The 13,954-nt window shown below is 48.0% G+C and overlaps 1 protein-coding gene across 1 annotated transcript in view; it reads right to left on the reverse strand.

Moving 5' to 3' along the window:
• Positions 1 to 10,322, reverse strand: part of CCDC92B (coiled-coil domain containing 92B) — a 79,151-nt gene extending 68,829 nt beyond the window's left edge. Inside the window, exon 1 of the mRNA XM_040338451.1 lies at positions 10,138 to 10,322. The gene's annotated coding sequence lies outside the window, so the exon portion shown is untranslated. The remainder of the gene's footprint in view (positions 1 to 10,137) is intronic.
• Positions 10,323 to 13,954: the final 3,632 nt, after the last annotated feature.

The raw sequence follows: 13,954 nt of genomic DNA on the forward strand, positions 1-13,954 counted from the left end.
TTGTTATTTATGTTTCCGCTTTTTGGAACTCCTCCCCATCCCTTCAGTGTCACATTTGGCCACTTTCAGGGGGGGGGGGGGAGCAGATACCAGTCTAATACAGGTATTTTTCTCCCACTTCCGGGCATAGATACCTGAGCCACCTGTGGGTATCTACGCCACTTCTGGCGCCTTATCTGCCCCCCCCCCCCTGCTGTCTTCGGGGAGACACACAGGTCTGTGCAGTAGAGAACCAGGAAGTGAAGCCGCAAGAGCTGAGGGACAGATCGGCTTCGGGTGGCGGCATCACGGGCGCCCTGGACAGGCAAGTGTCCTTATTTTAAAAGTCAGCAGCTGCAGTATTTGTAGCTGCTGGCTTAAAAAAAAAAAAAAATAATAATAAGTTTAAGTTGAATTTGTTTGCAAGTCGGAACAGGTAAAAAAAAATTAAGTATAGCTTCAGCCCAATTTTTTTTTAGCTTCATGGATAGCCTAGGGAAGGGTTAACACCCCTGTAATGTTTGTTTTGCTGTCTGTGCCCCTGTTCAGAAGATTTCACCTCACTCACTGTCCCAATGACAATTGGATTTTGAAAAATGTGGGTTCTTGTGGAACAAGCCTTGGTGATAAAGCTTCAGTGGAGGTATCTGGTTTCCCATAATAACCCTTACAGGAGTGAATTTCCCTTCCTAGGGGTAGATTTCCTCTCACTTCCTGTTGTCTTCTTCCGTTTGTAACCCGGGGACTGCCTGTACACTGATTTGAGATTCTTCAAACCGGAACTTGCTCCTGAATACTTTTCATTTGTTAAAATTAATAGGAGAACCAGGTTATACTATGAAAACAAACTCCATCCTATTGCTTAACATGAAATAGTGTGCATGGACACGTAGGATAACACTATTAGCTTCTAGGGGCAGTAAATAAAAATGCTTATAAAATGGTTCTAGGAGCTTAAAAAAATGCTAGCGTGCATGGAGCCTTAAAACGTTTTTCCACACTTTTGAAGACAAATTGGGACAATGCCCACTTTATATTTGTTCTCATTCACATCGCATAACTTTAAACAAATATTTAAAACGTGTTGTTTACATTTTTATTTGCTGAGAATCCCTTGGTAGATTTCCCCTTCTATGAAATGTTAAGAAAGCGGGCTGGGGAGTTATGTTCACCATAATTAACCCCGTCTGTACTGTGCTGACAAATGTTATCAGTTGTAAACTAGGGCCCGGATTCACGTAGAAGCGTGTATCTTTGTGCGGGCGTAACGTATCCTATTTACGTTACGCCTCCGCAACTTTGACAGGCAAGTGCCGTATTCTCAAACCAAAGTTGCGGCGGCGTAGCGTAAATAGGCCGGCGTAAGCCCGCCTAATTCAAATGTGGTCGTGTGTTATGTAAATTTAATGTGACCCCACGTAAATTACGCTTTTTACGAACGGTGCATGCACCGTCCGTGAAAGTATCCCAGTGCGCATGCTCCAAATTAACCCGCAAGAAGCCAATGCTTTCGACGTGAACGTAAATGACGCCCAGCCCTATTCGCAAACGACGTAAAATTTTCAAAATTCAACGCGGGAACGACATCCATACTTAATATTGGTACGCCGCATCTACGCCTCATATAGCAGGGGTAACTTTACGCCGGGAAAAGCCTAACGTAAACGGTGTATCTGTACTGCGTCGGCCGGGTGTACGTCCCTGAATTCGCGTATCTAGCCGATTTACATATTTCTAGGCGTAAATCAGCGTACACGCCCCTAGCGGCCAGTGTAAATATGCAGTTAAGATACAACGGCGTAAGAGACTTAGGCTGGTCGGATCTAATACAAATCTATGCGTAACTGATTCTAAGAATAAGGCGCATAGATACGACGGCTCGGACTCAGAGTTACGACGGGGTATCTGGAGATACGCCGGCGCAACTCGTACGAGAATCCGGGCCTAGATGTGCACACTGTCTGTCCTAACAAAGGGTTAAAGATCACAGGCCTTCTGCATTGTATGCTAAAGCAGACCTTTCTCGAACTCTTTCATCCCTTAAAAAACTGTCTATGCTCAGTAAATGTATTTAAAGACGCTAACAAACTACAAAAAGGTATATTTACTTTTGATGACTTTGTGCCAAATCTTGCACATGCATTGTATGAGGTCTATTTGATACTTGTTAATGGTTGATCACTTCCCGCCCGCCGTATGCAGAATAACGGCCGGGAAGTGGTTCTGTTATCCTGACTGGGCGTCATATGACATCCAGCAGGATAACATGTTGGCACGCCCGTGGGGGTGCGCAGCACGGCGTGTCAGTCTGACACAGCATATCTCCGATGATGGTAAGAAGCCTCTGACAGAGTCTTCTTACCACGTGATCAGCTGTGACCAATCACAGCGTGAATCAGGAAGTGCCGGTAAACAGCATTCCTCGGTTCGCCAATCGGTGGCTCTCCCTGTCAGAGGGGGGGGGTCTGTGCTGATAATTGATTATTTGCACATTGATTATCAGCACAGCCCCCATCAATTGTACCCATCAGCTGGCAATCAGTGCCAAGTCTGTGTCCCATCATTACCCCCCCAGTGCCTAATAAAGTGCCAATCAGTGCCCACCATAGCGTCAATCAGTGTTCATCACAGTGCCAATCAGTGTCCAGCATTAACACCTGTCCAGGACCTGCCCAATCAGTGCCATCTATTAGGGTCCATCAATGCCACCTGTCAGTGCCAATCAGTGCCCATCAATTCTATATATCAGTGCTGACTCATCAGTGCCCGTTAGTGACGGAGAAAGCAACATTTTATAAACATAGAAAAAATTTGGGTACAACATTGCACGACAATGTGCAATTGTCATTCAAAGTGCGACAGCGAGGGGCGAAAGTGCATGGTATTGAAGTGGTTAATAAGCTTCCCCAAATCATGTACAATATGTGCACTGTACGAAATCTGACGTATGTGTAGTAGAGGATCAGGGTAGCTTGTCATTCTCCAATAAAAACTGTACTGTACTGCGGATGTGTCAGATTTTGCACTGCGCATGCACTGAACGAGATCTGGGATGACGTGTTCATTAACAAGCCACTCAATCACATATTATGCATGCCTGAGAGCTCCCTGGAATCACTGGTGACATAGGCATCTCAGGGTACACCTGTGAGGCCGGGGCTACATTGCTGTTTTACCTGAGGTAAGTGCCAGGAAATAAATCTAAATATTTAAGCACTTTCTTACTGGGCACTTAAACTCCCTTTTCAGTGCTTTCACATTTTGAAAGACAATTGCGTGGTCATGGAACGCTGTACCCAAATTACACTTTTATAATTTATTTTTGCACAAATAGAGGTTTCTTTTGGTGGTATTTAAATCATTGCTGGTTTTTTTTTTTTTTTGCAAAAAAAAAGACCAAATAAAAACACAGTTTCATAGTTAGTTTTGAAATTTTGAAAACAGGTAATTTTTCTCCTTCAATGATGTGCGCTGGTGAGGCAGCATTGATGGGTACTGATAGGCTGCACTGATAAGGCGGCACTGAAGGGCACTGATGGGTGGCACAGGTAGGCAACACTTATAGGTAGCACTGATGATGAGGCACTGATTTGCAGCACTGATATGCACCTGTAGGTGGCACTGCATAAAAGCAGTGCCTCTCCCCGTTCGGGACCGATGTCCCTCTGTCAGAAGCCGGTGATCGTTTTTTTACCGATCTTCTGTTTACATCACGTGATCAGCTATCATTGGTGTGGTAAGGAGTCAGGATCAGCCCCTTAGGGCCCTTTTACACAGGGCGGATCGGTAATGATCCGCCTCCGTGTGTCCGTCAGCTCAGCGGGGATCGCTCCGTTTGATCCCCGCTGAGCCGGCAGCTGACAGGGCGGTCCCCGCACACTGTGCAGGGACCGCCCTGTCTTTTCTCCGCTCTCCCCAATGGGGAATCGGATGAACACGGACTGTGTGTCCGTGTTCATCAGATCCGATCCGCAGACGGAAGAAAAAATAGGATTTTCTTCCGTCCGCAAAATCGGATCTTTGCAGGGGCGGGTGATTACGGGTGTCAGTGGATTATCCGCTGACACCCGCAATCACATAGGGACCAATGTATGTCCCTTTTTCATCCGCAAACGGATGGATGAAAAACCGGACATATGGTCCGCACATGTGAAAGGGGCCTTACTCTGATCTGTGATCAGCCGAGTCTCAAGGGCTTGGTGATCACAGGGCGCACAGACAGCTCATGCATGGAAGGACGTCTATTATTGATGCCCTCCAAGCAATTAAGGCCATACTGTAGCCATCATTCGGCTATAGCGTGGGTGGGAGGTGGTTAAAAAACAGTTTAGTGCTCATAATGACCAACTGATATTTATGCATATACCATGCCTTTTTCTTTAAGTATTATGAAGAAGTCACCCAACTCATTGAGTCCGGTGTAAAAACATGCTCCACAGAAACAATCAGAAAGGTAAGAAATATTTTTAATAAAATGTTTAGATACTGTGGAGGGGAATTTACTAAAGCTGAAGCACTCCAAATTTTTTTGCAGCTGTGCATGGTAGCCAATCAGCTTCTAACTTCGGCTTGATCAGATAGATTTTGACAAAAAACAAACTGGAAGCTGATTGGTTTCTATGCAGAGCTGCACCAGATTTTGCACGCTCCAGTTTTTAGTAAATCTCCCCGTGTCAATGGGAACACATTAATGTAATAGATTTGAAAAAGTGGAAATACACTTTTTTGTATTGTTTACACTAAAATGTATGCGGGTTGGTGTCTGGTGTATAGGGCAGCATTTACAATGTTAGAACACAAGGCACTGTTTATAGTTTTTTGTCTTTTGTAAAGGGTTATCAAAATCTGCCGATGCAAATACTATGCAGATCTATCTGTAGATAAAAAATAAACAAATTACCAAAGCTGAATAATGTCCTTGCTATAGGTGTAGACTATTTACACACCTCCTTCCCCCCCAGATGCGAGGCCAAGTTAAAGGGGTTGTAAAGGTACAATTTTATTCCCCTAAATAGCTTCCTTTACCTAAGTGCAGTCCTCCTTCACTTACCTCATCCTTCCATTTTGCTTTTAAATGTCCTTATTTCTTCTGAGAAATCCTCACTTCCTGTTCTTCTGTAACTACACACAGTAATGCAATGCTTTCTCCCTGGTGTGGAGTGTCATGCTCGCCCCCTCCCTTGGACTACTGGAGAGTCAGGACGCCCACTAACACACAGCTCCTTTATCTGCAACTTAGAGAGCGTCCTGACTTTTCTGTTGTCCAAGGAAGGGGGCGAGCACGACACTCCACACCAGGGAGAAAGCCTTGCATTACTGTGTGGAGTTACAGACAGAAGAACAGGAAGTGAGGATTTCTCAGAAGAAATAAGGACATTTAAAAGCAAAATTGAAGGATGAGGTAAGTGAAGGAGGACTGCACTAAGGGGGAAAAAAATGGTACCTTTACAACCCCTTTACACTGATGCCAGGAGAGGTAGGGAGGGGTTAAATGCATACTTCATCTTTACCAGAAAACTGCCTATGCGGGTAAGGGATGTCTGTAGATATAGAAAGGACATTATTTAACATTGGTCAAAGATGCACAATTTATTTATAAGTGTAGGCCATTTCGGTACCTCAAGCAGCCTGGCTGGAAAACTCCTAGTATGTAGCTAAGAGAAGCCCAGCATATTCTGTTTACCTGCACCATCGCAGAAGCGAGCTCTCAAACGCTGAGCTCAGAACTATTGTATCAGGGGACAGAAAATGCATGTGAGGGGGTTTGAATCGGAGAAAGAGCTCAATTCTGGGATGGTGGTGAGCAGTAACAGCTGGGCTTCTCTTAACAACGTCCTTCGCCAGACCCTGGAAGTTTTCCAGTCAGGCTTCATGAGGTACTGTATGTAATTGGCCTACCTACAACAAGGACATTATTCAACTTTCTGCATGGCTTGTTTCTAAAGTGGTTGTAAAACTCAGACATGAAATAAACAAAGCATATCCCCCTATAGCAACGTTTCTCAACTCCAGCCCTTAAAGTGACACTAAAGGTTTGAATAAAAAAAAAAAAAAAAAGAAGAGAATAAAAAAACACCACACAACAAACATGTAGGGTTGTCCCGATACCGATACTAGTATCGGTACCGATACCAAGCATTTGCCCGAGTACTTGTACTTGGGCAAATGCTCCCGATGCTTTACCTGATACTTGTACTGTCGGCGGTGATCAGTGCGTGGGGAAGGTACAAGCACCGATCACCGCTGTATAGATTTAAAAGTAGTTTCTCCGCTTCTCTCCCCCCCCCCCCCCAGCTTTCAGCTGCAAATCAGCGGTGATCGGTGCTTGCAACTCCCCCACACACGGTCACCGCTGACTGTCCCGTGTCCTCCTCCAGCCCCCCTCCATTTTGCTGCAGTCTCCCTCCCTCCATATCCCCCGCCGTGTTTCTCTCTTCCACTGTGTCCCCCCGTGTTTCTCTCTTCCTCCTTCCTGTATCCCTCCGTGTCCCCCGCCGTGTTTCTCTCTTCCTCCGTGTATCCCTCCGTGTTTCTCTCTCCCTCTGTGTCCCCCGCCGTGTTTCTCTCTCCCTCCGTGTATCCCTCCGTCCCCCCCCCCCCCGTGTTTCTCCCTCCCTCCGTGTCCCCCGCCGTGTTTCTCTCTCCCTCCCTCCGTGTATCCCTCCCCCCCCCCCCCCCGTGTTTCTCCCTCCCTCCGTGTCCCCCCCCACGTTTCTCTCTCCCTCTGTGTATCCCTCCGTGTATCCCGCCGTGTTTCTCTCTCCCTCCGTGTATCCCTCCGTCCCCCCCCCCCCCCCGTGTTTCTCCCTCCCTCCGTGTCCCCCGCCGTGTTTCTCTCTCCCTCCGTGTATCCCTCCGCCCCCCCCCCCGTGTTTCTCCCTCCCTCCGTGTCCCCCCCCCACGTTTCTCTCTCCCTCTGTGTATCCCTCCGTGTATCCCGCCGTGTTTCTCTCTCCCTTAGTGTATCCCGCCGTGTATCCCTCTGTGTCCCCCCCCCCCCGTGTTTCTCTCTCCCTCCATGCTCCTCCTCCACCCCCCGGAACTGTCAGGATGGAGAGCGGGGTAGGAGCCGGTAAATCCGGCTCCTTACTGCTCCGAATGGACAGAGTCAGTGATCACTGACTGTCTATTCACATAACTGAAACATTGTAAACTGTAATTACAATGTTTCAGTTTATGAATGAAGAGAAGATGCTGTCTTCACGCCATTCATTTTCAGCGCAGCTGAGGCTGCTGAGAAAGGGACTGGGGAACATGTGTCCCTAGTTCCTTTTCTCGGTCTCAAAGGGGAGATGTCAGAGGTCTGTTAAGACCCCTGATGTCTCACCAAAGCCCCCCAACAGGGCTGAAAAAAGAAAAAAAAAAAAGAAGGAAGAATAAAAAAAAATTATTGTAGAAAATAATAAAAACATTAAAGAAAAAAAACACACTGACATGGTCCCCCCTTAAAAAAAGAAAGCATTATAAATTAAAAAAAATGTAAAAAAATAAAAATAAAATGTAAAAAATGAAAAACAAATTGTTAAAGATAATAAAAAAAAAAAATACTGACACATGTGCCGCTGTCACATGAGATAAAAAAAAAAGTATTGGTATTCTGTATCGGCGAGTACTTGAAAAAAAGTATCGGTACTTGTCTTAAAAAAGTGGTATCGGGACAACCCTACAAACATGTCATACTTACCTCCGCTGTACAGTTCGTTTTGCACAGAGCGGTCCCAAACCTCGTCTTCTGGGGTCCCTCCCCGCATCAGATAACCCCCACTGGGAAGCGCTTTCTTGCGGCGTTCTCCTGAGTCCAGCATTTGCGTTCATAGACACAAATTCCAGACTCGGCCCCGCCCCCCTGAGCCCACGTCATTGGATTTGATTGACAGCAGCAGGAGCCAATGGCTGCGCTGCTATCAATCTATCCAATGAAGAGCCGAGAAGCCAGCACGTTCGACGCAGGACTTTCGAGGGCTCAGGTAAGTAAACCGGGGGGCTGGAGGTCCAGTCATTATCTATATATGTTTTTCACCTTAATGCATAGGATGCATTAAAGCGGAACTCCACCCTAAAGTGGAACTCCCGCTGATCTAAAGACAGGTATTTGCACCCACTTCCGGCCACACAGTCTCGGGCAGACTGCGGGCAGAACGTCACCTCCCGTCCTCCCCCACGTTGTGCTCTGGGAACACTCGGCTCCCAGAGCACAGCGGGAGCCAATCAGCGGTGCAGTGCAACTCGTGCATGCGCCGTAGGGAACCGGGTAGTGAAGCCGGAGCACTTCACTTCCTGGTTCCCTCACTGAGGATGGCGGGGGGCAGCAGAGTGACGAGCGATCGCTCGTCCTCTGCTACGGACGGCGCTGGACTCCAGGACAGGTAAGTGTCCTAATATTAAAAGTCAGCAGCTGCAGTATTTGTAGCTGCTGGCTTTTAATATTTTTTTTTCATGGCACATCCGCTTTAAGGTAAAAAACAGGAAGCTTTACAACCCCTTTTAAAGGGGTTGTAAAGGTAAAAGTTATTTCACCTTAATGCATCCTGACTTCTTACAATACTTCTGACAATACCGGCCCCCCCGTTATACTTACCTGAGCCCTCGAAAGCCCCGCGCTCGTCCACGTAATTTTCCTCGTCGCTCACCCTGGCCGCTGATTGGGTAGAGTGGATGGATTGAAAGCAGTGCAGCCAGAGGCGCGGCGCGCTGGGGCCAAAGTGATACAGTGAGCGGTAATAGTCGCTCGCTGTATCACGGGAGCGCGTCCACAAGGACTCCACACCATGCTCGCTCGCTCGCTCGCATTAAGGTGTGGAGTGCTTGCCTGGAGAAGCCGAGACAGCCGCCAAGGGACCCCAGAAAAAGCAGTTCAGGGACACTCTGTGCAAAACGAGCTGCACAGTGGAGGTAAGTATGTTATTTAAAAAAAAAAAAATGTTTTCCATTATTTTGTACAGGTGATTTGATCCGTTTCACTACCTTAGTAATTTCCACAGCCGTTTCATCTGAGGGAAATACTGAAAACATGACCTGTTGGGACACCTTGAGGACTGGAGTTAAAAAACACTGCACCCATCTGCACTCTGCACCCATCTGCACCCTGTACCCTCCTGCACTCTGCACCCTGTACCCACCTGCACTCTTGCACCCTGTACCCACCTGAGCTCTGCACCCTGTACCCACCTGAGCTCTGCACTCTGTATGTAGCACCCTCATTTAATGACCCTTTAGGACCCTCCCACACCCAGTTGCTGTGGCACGCTTAACCCCCCCCCCACCCCCTGCTTTGGGGAAAGGGGTGGAGCGTGGTTGAGTTCCTGCATGTTTTCCCTGAGAAGAATGCCCTGGGTGACACTATCACTTAGCACTGCGGCAGGCTGGGGGGACGGAGACGTGAGAGGTGCGTAGTGCCCTACTGCCTGTCCTGCTGGGGGGGTGACACCATTTTTTACAGCCCCGGGTGACACCAACCCTAGTGACGCCACTGGGACACACTGCCTGATCATGTGATTGGCTATCACATGATCTGGCAGCCTGTGATCATTACTACTCAACACATGGAAACCACGGACGCATATTTGTTGTGTGCACTTTAATTTCGCCCTATTCGTCTACGCACTGGAGCGCCTACGGAGTCATGCGGTGCAGAAAGTTGTGCATTTCAAGGGCCGATTCACCCCGGAATGAACGCATTCCCACGTCTTCTGTTTTTGACAGCCCCTTGATTTCAATGAACTGCCAAATGCAACAATTACGGCAGGTGCGACTTTTAAGAAATCGCATTGCGCCAAACTGCATGGTTCTGTGGTACCCAGTGTTTTGATGACACGCTGCGTTTGTTCGATGCGTTTGGGGTGCCATTAACAATTAATGATACCTACGTACATCTCACAAGGATGGCGCGTTTCTGTGCGGTGGGGAAAATGCACACGGAATTACGTCTCTAACGCTGCATTGTCCTGTACAAGGGGGACAGAGGAGACCATTGTGTTTTGTCTGCCCTTGTGGTGATGTATGATGAGATGTGATCAGCACCATGGACACCTCCCATAGACTGGAACTTTACAAACTATGGAAACCTCGGCTCTGTATATATGAATCCGTCCTAGACTCAGATCAGAGCCGTCCCCATCCCCCAGGAATGAAGGCTCCCCATGCACACAGCCATCTTACCTGCACACACGGAGATCCGGATCATTAGAACTGATCGTGGCGCAGTGTCGTGCACGGCTCATGTAAACAATCCCTCCCCTCCCCCTCAGTCCTCGGTGCTCAGGGACCTGCGATCCTCCTCATACTGCAGGCCTCCCCCTATGAGACAAGGCATCAGGCCAGGAGGAGGCGGGACCAAGTAGGAGGCGTAACCAAAACAGCGTGACAGGAACTGGAGCTTACCGAGGAACACAGAGAGAAGGGGAGGGGCGACCAGCTAACTCATCACCCCCTGACCCCTCCCACCAGAGCCACTGACAGCACAAGGAGCTGCAGTCCTCCAAGACATCTGTGTTGGAGGGATAAGCACCTACCTCCATGTCAGAGGCATGCATACCTACCTCCATGTCAGAGGCATGCATACCTACCTCCATGTCAGAGGCATAAATACCTACCTCCATGTCAGAGGCATGAATACCTACCTCCATGTCAGAGGCATGCATACCTACCTCCATGTCAGAGGCATGCATACCTACCTCCATGTCAGAGGCATAAATACCTACCTCCATGTCAGAGGCATGAATACCTACCTCCATGTCAGAGACATAAATACCTACCTCCATGTCAGAGGCATGCATACCTACCTCCATGTCAGAGGCATGCATACCTACCTCCATGTCAGAGACATAAATACCTACCTCCATGTCAGAGGCATGAATACCTACCTCCATGTCAGAGACATAAATACCTACCTCCATGTCAGAGGCATGAATACCTACCTCCATGTCAGAGGCATGAATACCTACCTCCATGTCAGAGACATAAATACCTACCTCCATGTCAGAGGCATGAATACCTACCTCCATGTCAGAGGCATGAATACCTACCTCCATGTCAGAGGCATGAATACCTACCTCCATGTCAGAGGCATGAATACCTACCTCCATGTCAGACACATAATTACCTACCTCCATGTCAGAGGCATAAATACCTACCTCCATGTCAGAGGCATGCATACCTACCTCCATGTCAGAGGCATACATACCTACCTCCATGTCAGACACATAAATACCTACCCCCATGTCAGAGGCATGCATACCTACCTCCATGTCAGAGGCATGCATACCTACCTCCATGTCAGACACATAAATACCTACCCCCATGTCAGAGACATAAATACCTACCTCCATGTCAGAGGCATGAATACCTACCTCCATGTCAGAGGCATGAATACCTACCTCCATGTCAGAGGCATACATACCTACCTCCATGTCAGAGGCATGAATACCTACCTCCCTGTCAGAGGCATGAATACCTACCTCCACGTCAGAGGCATGAATACCTACCTCCACGTCAGAGGCATGAATACCTACCTCCACGACAGAGGCATGAATACCTACCTCCACGACAGAGGCATGAATACCTACCTCCATGTCAGAGGCATGAATACCTACCTCCATGTCAGAGGCATGACTACCTACCTCCCTGTCAGAGGCATGAATACATACCTCCATGTCAGAGGCATACATACCTACCTCCATGTCAGAGGCATGAATACCTACCTCCATGTCAGAGGCATGAATACCTACCTCCATGTCAGAGACTTGAATACCTACCTCCATGTCAGAGGCATGAATACCTAACTTCATGTCAGAGGCATGCCTACCTACTTCCATGTCAGAGGCATGAATACCTACCTCCATGTCAGAGGCATGAATACCTACCTCCATGTCAGAGGCATGTCAGAGGCACGAATACCTACCTCCATGTCAGAGGCATGAATACCTACCTCCAGCATCTTTTGGAGCACTCCCAAAACGCCATGCCCATAGCAATGAATGGGCAGCACTTCCAGAGCACCTTAAAAGTGCTTTGAAAGCGCCTCTGTGAATCGCATAGAAATGTACCGTACATTCCTGTGCGATTCAGACTGCATTCAAAAAGCACTCTATTTGCGATCTGCAGCGGGTGTCAATATAAAGTTAATGACATCCCAAATTCAGGTTGCAAGCGCATTGCGTTTTCCCACACATGCCCGCACCGGATTGCATGGTACCAAAGACCTGGTTACAGTGCGGTTTAAAAAGTGTATACACTACTTTTGGGGCAGTGTTGTGTGATTTCCCATTCAAAATGAATGGGCTGAAATCGCACTGCCCAGAACCACATGAAAATCGCACAGCAGCGCACAGCTCGTTCCTGTACGAATCATGTGTAGGCATGGTATGACTGGCCCTGAATGGGCTGAAATCACACTACACTGCACCAAAAGTAGTGCATGCTCTACGTTTTACCACTTGCCACCCGCCCACCGCCAAACGACAGGGAAACAGTGCGGCTCTCGTTCCGGGATGAGGTCATATGATGTGTGGTGTTCGCAGTGGTGCTGTGTTCCTGGCACACGGTGTGACCCCGATCTAGGTAAAGAGCCGATGATGCGGCTCTTTAACCATGTGATCGGCTGTGTCCAATCACATCCAGTCACATGTAAATGCAGAAGTGCCGTTTATCGGCTCTCCTCTTCTCACAATGGCAGAGTGTGTGGCGAGGAGAGACGATCAATGGCATCTCCTCTTAGGGGAGACCAGGACAGGTAATCAGGGAACTGATCATCAGTGCCCTGATAACAGTGAAGCCCCAGCAGTGCCCATCAGTGACACCAATCAGTGCCCATCAGTGCCATCCATCAGTGCTGCCTATCCATGGCGCCTATCAGTGCCCGCTAGTGCTGCTTATCAGTGCCCACCAGTGCCACCTATCAGTGCTTACCAGTGCCGCCTATCAGTGCTCATTAGTGCCACATATTACTTTCACCTATCAGTGCCCAGCAGTGCAGCATATTAGTGCCGCCTCATCAGTGCCCTTCAGTGTCGCTTCATCAGTGCCCTTCTGTGCCGCCTCATCAGTGCCCATCAGTATATAAATAAAAAATGCTTAGGTGATCAAATACCACCAAAAAAAAGCTCTATTTGCGGGGGGAAAAAAGGACATCAATTTTATTTGGGTACAGTGTTGCACGGCCGTGCGAATGTAAGTTAGAGAGGCAAGTGCTGTATTCACAAAGCACTTGCGTCCTAAGTTACGGCGGCGTAAATGTGCCGGCGTAAGCGCGCCTAATTCAAATTGTGAAGAGGTGGGCGTGTTTTATGTAAATAAAGCTTGACCCCACGTAAATGATGTTTTGAACGAACGGCGCATGCGCCATCCGTGGACGTAACCCAGTGCGCATGCTCCAAATTACGCCGCAAAGACTCATTGCTTTCGACGTGTACGTAAATTACGGCCAGCCCCATTCACGGACGACTTACGCAAACGACGTAAAAATTTAAAAAAACAACGCGGTTCCGACGTCCATACTTAACATTGGCTGGGCCAACTTTTTGGTGGTTTATCTTTACGCCTGAAAACGCCTTACGTAAACGGCGTATCTTAACTGCGACGGGCAAGCGTACGTTTGTGAATAGGCGTATCTCGCTGATTTACGCATTCTAGGCGTAAATCAGCGTACACGCCCCTAGCGGCCAGCATAAATAGACAGCTAAGATACGACGGCGCAGGCGGTCGCATCTTAGCAACATTTAAGCGTATCTCAATTTGAGAATACGCTTAAATGTACGACGGCGCAGATTCGGAGTTACGCCGGCGTATCTACTGATACGCCGGCGTAACTCTACCTGAATCTGGCTAACTATTTTTAACCAGTTTGCCAGGAGATTTTACTATTTCCCACCAAATGTATATTCCAACAAAGTATGAATTGCCTGGTTGCGTGATATGGACAGTTGAAATGCAAGATTTCAAGGGGCGTAAAAAAGATGTCCGCTTGGCGACTTCAGAC

The sequence above is a fragment of the Rana temporaria genome, chromosome 2 (genome assembly GCF_905171775.1).
Source record: "Rana temporaria chromosome 2, aRanTem1.1, whole genome shotgun sequence".
NCBI lineage: Eukaryota > Metazoa > Chordata > Amphibia > Anura > Ranidae > Rana > Rana temporaria.